This window comes from Macaca nemestrina, chromosome 10, assembly GCF_043159975.1.
Source record: "Macaca nemestrina isolate mMacNem1 chromosome 10, mMacNem.hap1, whole genome shotgun sequence".
NCBI lineage: Eukaryota > Metazoa > Chordata > Mammalia > Primates > Cercopithecidae > Macaca > Macaca nemestrina.
This window is the reverse complement of record NC_092134.1, coordinates 54,506,499-54,513,488: the sequence shown is the minus strand read 5'-3', so window position 1 is coordinate 54,513,488 and position 6,990 is coordinate 54,506,499.

Below are 6,990 nucleotides of genomic sequence, written 5' to 3'. Positions count from 1 at the left end.
TTTTACTAAATTTTGTTTTAAATAAAGATTTAAATTTACTCACTAATAATGTCATTGATTTCTGCTTGTAACTAATACATTATTACTATTTTTATTTATTTCTTAGTGATAGCAATTAAAGCTTTGGTTATAATTCTCTTACATTAATTTAGTGGAAGCTGTCCAATAGTAATCTATTAAATTTTCCCTGTTAAATTAGCATGATGGACTTTTAATGGATCTCTTAATAAACATTATGATGATCGAAAATATTGTGAAATCAAAATCACTCTGAATGACATTTCTGACTTTGTGTAGTAAAACAGTCCTCAAAGTCACGGATTCTGGTCCTCTGAGAAATAACTCAAAATCCATTATTAAAAAATTTCTGTACTGCTAGCAAGAAAAATGACAAGTGAACATAGACTAGGTCACATTTAACAAGATATTTTAAAGAAATAAGCTCTTTAATTAGCTAATTTAAAGTTTTCATTAAAATTCTCCAATTCTATGATCATTCCCAATAAAATAGAGATAGAAGAGATGAGATTTGATTTCGAATTAAAGGAGTATAATAGATGGGTCATCTATTTGTATTTGTAAACTTCATGTCTTGGGATCATGTGTTCAATTATTTGTATCACCCATAAAGGCAAACCTTGAGGAGTTTAACTAATTTCAAAAACAACATTTCTTGTAGGATATAGATTCTTAAGACCTTCATGTACAGCCAGCAGCTATTTCCCTTTGCTTCTGTGGAAACAGACAACAAGAATTAGCAAAAACTGGAGAACTTCAATAATTTAACTTGGTTTGTGTCATTTAAAAAAATGCTAAGCTTCATGCTTACAGTCTCCGAGGATATATTTTAAAGAAACTTCTGCAAGTGGTCGAAAGTTGTGCTCTATGCAGCTGCAGTAACGGAATGAAAACTGCTTACCTTGGAAACAATGACTATATCATGCTTATGTCATCTGTGAACTACTTAAACAGTTTACATTGCTGAAGGGGTAGCAAGGCTCATTGTTATGTTTCCCTCTTGCCACTGTCATTTCCTATACTCACTGGGTATTTATTGCGAGAAAGCAAATAGTTTTTATTTTAAATTTTCATTAGATTTTTATTATTTGTGTAACATGTTTTCACCAAAGAAAAAGTAAATATATGCATATAATGACAAAAGATAATTTAGGAAATATTTGTCTTTTTCTTTTTTTTTTTTTTTTTGAGACAAAGTCTCGTTCTGTCACCCAGGTTGGAGTGCAGTGGCACGATCTCGGCTCACTGCAACCTCCACCTCCCAGGTTCAAGCGATTCTCCTCCCTCAGCCTCCAGAGTAGCCGGGATTATGGGAGCCTGCCACCACTCATGGCTAATTTTTGTATTTTTAGTAGATATGGAGTTTCGCCGTGTTGGTCTGGCTGGTGTCGAACTCCTGACCTCAGGTGATCTGTCCAACTCAGCCTCCCAAAGTGCTGGAATGACAGGTATGAGCCACCATGCCCAGCCAGGAAGTATTTGTCTTATAATCTAGCACTGAATATTTTAATTAATAACCATTAAGACATATTTATATGAGAATATTTGTTTTGCTTTGTTTTATTTTTCGTCATTATTCATTTAGTTCATTCACATATAAAGAATATTTCAAATACATTAAACTTATCATTTCTAATGACCTACAAATGTTATAGAAAATTTTTTTAAAAATAAAAGAAACATAATAAAGTGGAAATACTATGTATCATTGCTCTGAGACAACTACTAGAAATATTTTAAGATAAATATTTCATTTTCCCAATTTGTATTCTGAATAATTGAAATAACTGAATAATATATTAAGAACATACCCCATGTCAGTAAACGTGGAGAGACATCAATAGCATAGTGATCCAAAACATTATTTCTAGAATCACATTTCCTGGCTTTCTGAATTAAGACTATCACTCAGTTGTGGATAACAGGACAAATTGCTTAATTTATTGAACCTCATCTCTTTAATGGGGAATAAAGCACTACCTACCACATATGGCTATAGTAAAGTAACTAGTACATAGCATTTATGTAACTAGTATATAGTATTTTATATAATACTATGTAACTTGAAACAATATTATACCACTAGTATATACTTCATCAAATGAATAGCTATACTATGAACTATTTAACCAATTCTATTTTGATGGACTTTCATAGCATTTCTAATTTGTCACTATTAAATAGAATGCCTGCGATAAAAATCTTTAGACATACTCCTTTTTCATTTATCAAATTATTTTGCACAAAATGGAAAGATAAGTCCAAGATTATTCATTTGAAAGAATTTCAGAAAACACAGAACTTTTTAATTTTAAATCTTAATTACATGTGAGTATAAATAAAACTATGAATAAGCACAAAAGAACTCTTCTTGCTGTCAACAAATGCCATTATTTATAACCTGCATGGAGGAACAAAAGGACTCACAATCTTTCAGAAACTTACCTGTTCATAAATAGGAGAATTTCTCTCTTGCCAAATTTCTTCTAGAAAGTTTATACCATATATCTTACATCACGTATTTTCTGTTTAAAATATTCAAACAAATATTTAAACAAAAATAAAAACCATGTAACATAAGTTTATAAGTAACTGTCAGTGTGTAAATGTTTTGTGTTCAGGGTTTTATTTCAAATTTGTTACTTGTTTTTTGTAACACATCTTTCCAACTGAAAGAGTGATAGACATAATGTGATTTTCAGGCTACCCTCCAAAAGCCTTTATAAATCATGGTGTGTCTGAAATACATAATTTTACCATTTATTACAATCTAATATTGAAACAAAAAATGCATGGTACAAGAAGAATAAAATTTATATTTCTCACAATACTTGATACAGCCACTAGATACTTGCGAAGGGTGTTGGCTCTCAGAGAAAGTCTATCAAGCCGGTTCTTTGGGGTTTTGGAAAGGAAAAAAAAAAAAAAAACAGAAAGAGTTAGAATAACAGAAATGAGAGAGACATAAAGAAAGCTTAGGATTAGGAGACATTCAGCTAAAAATAATAAAAATTTTGGAAAGAGATGGAAGAAGAAAAATAAATCAGTAGCCTTAGGATGGTGATTGATTTTTCCTGATGGTCTCCAGGGCAATTCCTCAAGGACTCAGAGGCAGAAATACTATTTGACCCAGCAATCCCATTACTGGGTATATACCCAAAGAAATATAAATCATTCTATTATAAAGAGACATGTACGCATATGTTTATTGCAGCACTATTCATATAACAAAGACATGGAATCAACCTAAATGCCCATTAATGATAGACAGGATAAAGAAACTATACAGCCATAGAAAGAAATGAGTTAATGTCCTTTGCATTGACATGGATGGAGCTGGAAGCCATTATTTTCAGCAAATTAACACATGAACAGAAAACCAAATTCCGCATGTTCTCAGTTATTAGTGAGAGGTGAACGACAAGGACACATGGACACTTGGGAGCGAGCAACATACACTGGGGCCCGTCGGAGGCTGGGGGATGGGAGGAAGGAGAGCAGCAGGAAGAATAGCTAATGGGCTACTCATAACAGCTAAATGCTGGGCTTAATACCTAGGTGAGGGGATGATCCAGGCAGCAAACCACCATGGCATATGTTTACCTGTGTAACAATCCTGCGCATCCTGCACATGTACCACTGAACTTAAAATAAAAGTTGGAGAAAGAAGAACCTGAGTAACGCAAGAAAAATGAACGAAAAGGAAAAGATGTTTTAATATATTGTAGTGGAACATGTATTTTTATATCTTTTAATTTTTTTTTCCCAAATAAGTGAATAGAGAATGGCCTATCGGGAGAAAAAGTCAAAAGACATAACAAAGAAAAAGTAGAAAATGAGAACGATTACAAATAATTTGAAATAACTACTAATTATAATTATAGATGGACTTAGTTAAAAAATAAAGCAGTTCTCAGGGGAACATGTATAGCCTCAAATGTTTATGTTTTCAAAAAAGTAATGACCATAAATTAAGAGGCCAAGTCTTTATTATTTTCTTCTTCCTTCTCCCTCCCTTTGGGATAACATCTTTGGCCACAGATGCGTGTCTTTCACGATTCCTCTCTGAAGTCTTAGCTCTCTCGGGACAGCCTTCACAGCAGGAGGAACCAGGGAGCATGGCTCCTTAGAGGTGGTAGTTGTTTCCTGATGCTGTGAAACTCTAGATTCTCTCAGTTTCCCTGTATGACCCTTCGAGTCTTTCAACCTTTGCACCCACTCGGCTCTTTGAAATGTCTGCTGTTGAACTACTTAGAACACACTCTAGTTTTGCTGACTCTATCCTTACAGATAGAGGAAGGATTTTCTACAATTGTTTCCTGCCCCCCACCTCGCAAAATAGTCCACAAATGATTGTAAAATTCACCACATTAAAATATATACATCTTTTTATCAAAAACAGTGAAAATAAAAGACAAAAATGACAAGATATATGCAACACATATAAATGATTAGTACCCAAAATATGTATAAACATCTATAATAAGCCAAATTAATAACAATATAAGAAAATGCCATAGGTAAGGGAATTTTAACAGAAGATCTGCATGACCCATAAACATATCATAAGCTTAAGTCTATTAGTAATTGTGAAAATGCAAATTAAAATAGCATCATTTTATACTCAGTAGATAGAAAAAAAAATTAATCTCCCAATATTAACTGTTGACAAGGATGAAAAGTGACCTGAAAATTATACAGTGCTGGAGGCAGTACAAACTGGTTTAACCAATTTCAAAAACAATTTAACATTATATAGTAAACTTAAGATTGCATGTACCCTCAGACCAGTGTTACCTGATTTTTAGAAGTACATACTCAAAAAATCCTCCATGCTTGCAATAAAAAATATGTGTAAAATTGTTTCCAACAACAACACAGAAGTAGCACAAAAAAGCAAATGTACATCATTTGAGAATCACACAATAAATCCGCATATATTCACATAATGGAATAATATACAGCAGTAAATAAATGACTTACAGAAACACTAAAAAGTATGAACTGATCTCAGCAACTCAAAATTGAGTAATAAAAGTAAATTATAAAATGATAGAGCAGAAATTCAATTATATAAAGTTGTACAATATTTTTAAATATACAATTAAATAATGTATTGTTTAATGATATGAAGATGTGGTAAACTATAAAGAAAACTATAAATATGTAGGGGAATATTAGGCAGCAACTTCCGGGCAGTGGTAATCTCTGAGAGGGGGATGCAGTGGCTTGGGTCAAGGAGGGGCATACACAAAGTTTAAAGGTAATACTATTTGTTTTGGTCAACTAAATAGTGTATAAAAATTGGATGATATTTTCATTGTATATTATTAAATTTAAATATGGTCATAAATATTTATCTGTATCTATGCAACGGGTCCCAAAAGACAAGTTTTTAAAATGACATAAAACTGCCAACTCAGCTAATAATTAAATCCTAAAATACTTCATACCTTAATATGTTATTAAATACATAATTATTCAATAATTCACTATTATTGGACATCATAAACTTGTACCAAACATCATCTCCTGTATAAATTGGGAAAGACATAGTATTTACAACCAGTGTCATTCTGTCTATTTATAGATATATGTTACATATCATGTTTGGTATTTCTAATTCAGAAAATGTCTATAGTATGTTCTAAAATCTAAAATAAGTAACTTTTCTTAAGTTAAAAAATGTATTCTATCAGCAAAAGATTTAAAATGTAGGCCCTCTTTCTCTGAGTAACATTAAAAATATAATTTTATGATAGTTGAACTTTACATACAGACAAACTTATCTTGATGTAATGAACTCACATTTTATTTAACTTCTTGCTCATTTTTAATCCCAAATAAATTTAGGGAATTCTTATTTATACACCATATTTTCTGAGCTACCTCTTTTAAAGAAATGCTAAACTTAAATATAAACATCACAGTAAAAGATTCCAGAACTTAATCCTCAAAATTGATTCTTTTATTTTTATTGGTGTGAGATGGACTAAAAACTTTATTGGCATTCAGGGTTCCAAGTTTTATTTCCTTGCAGGATTGCCTTTATGACCAGAGGAATAGGTGAACTGCATATCTTAACACATAAAGAAAAAAGTCACCATTTTATGAACAATTTTGTTTAAGATTTATCTGATCATGAAATAACTAAAATTTAGTAATTTTTTGAAATGCCTAAAGTTCTACATGTCTTAAAAATCTAAAATTAGGTTATCATGTTTCACTGAAATGTTTCCTCTATTACAATGCTTCCTGAAATGTTTTTTTCTACTTTCTTAACTTACATTCAGAGCTCCTTTCCCCACACAGTATGCAACTTGGTCAGTATTTCTTCTCTTATTTTAAATAGAATAAAATGGGTATCAAGGGGTTCTTAATTTTCATATTTCAGATTGTGCCAATTGATACCAATTCCTTACATTTATATTTTTAATTATAAGTGAGCAATTTTCCAAGTTCAAGTAAAAGCACTTACTCTAAACCTTGGCTTTATTATTCTGTTCTTAAAGTTCTTAAACAATTTACAAGTATCACTATCTTCCACTTTAGGTTATTAAGTGAAATCAAATAATAAATGTACATAGTATAATTACTTGATGATGCTCAATATGTTGTAATAGTATTATTGCTTCCAGGTGATGAAAATAGTGGAGGTTTGTTTATTTGGAAATCTAAATAAAGAGTGCATAGTACCAGGTATCAAAATCATGCAGAATTTCATAGTCTATGGAATGAGGGGAAAATATACACTAATCATATTATTTACATCACTTTTAAACTCAGAAACATATAGAAAGACATTTATGTGAATGATATGTTCAATAAGGAAATGAAATGGATACTAATGTTTTTAACAACATAAGGTTATTTTCTAATACGCGAAAAAACTTGTTAAAGAATATGCCTAAAGATCTCACAGCATAAATTTTTTTCACAATTTTAATTGGAAAACTTCCCACAATCCAATTG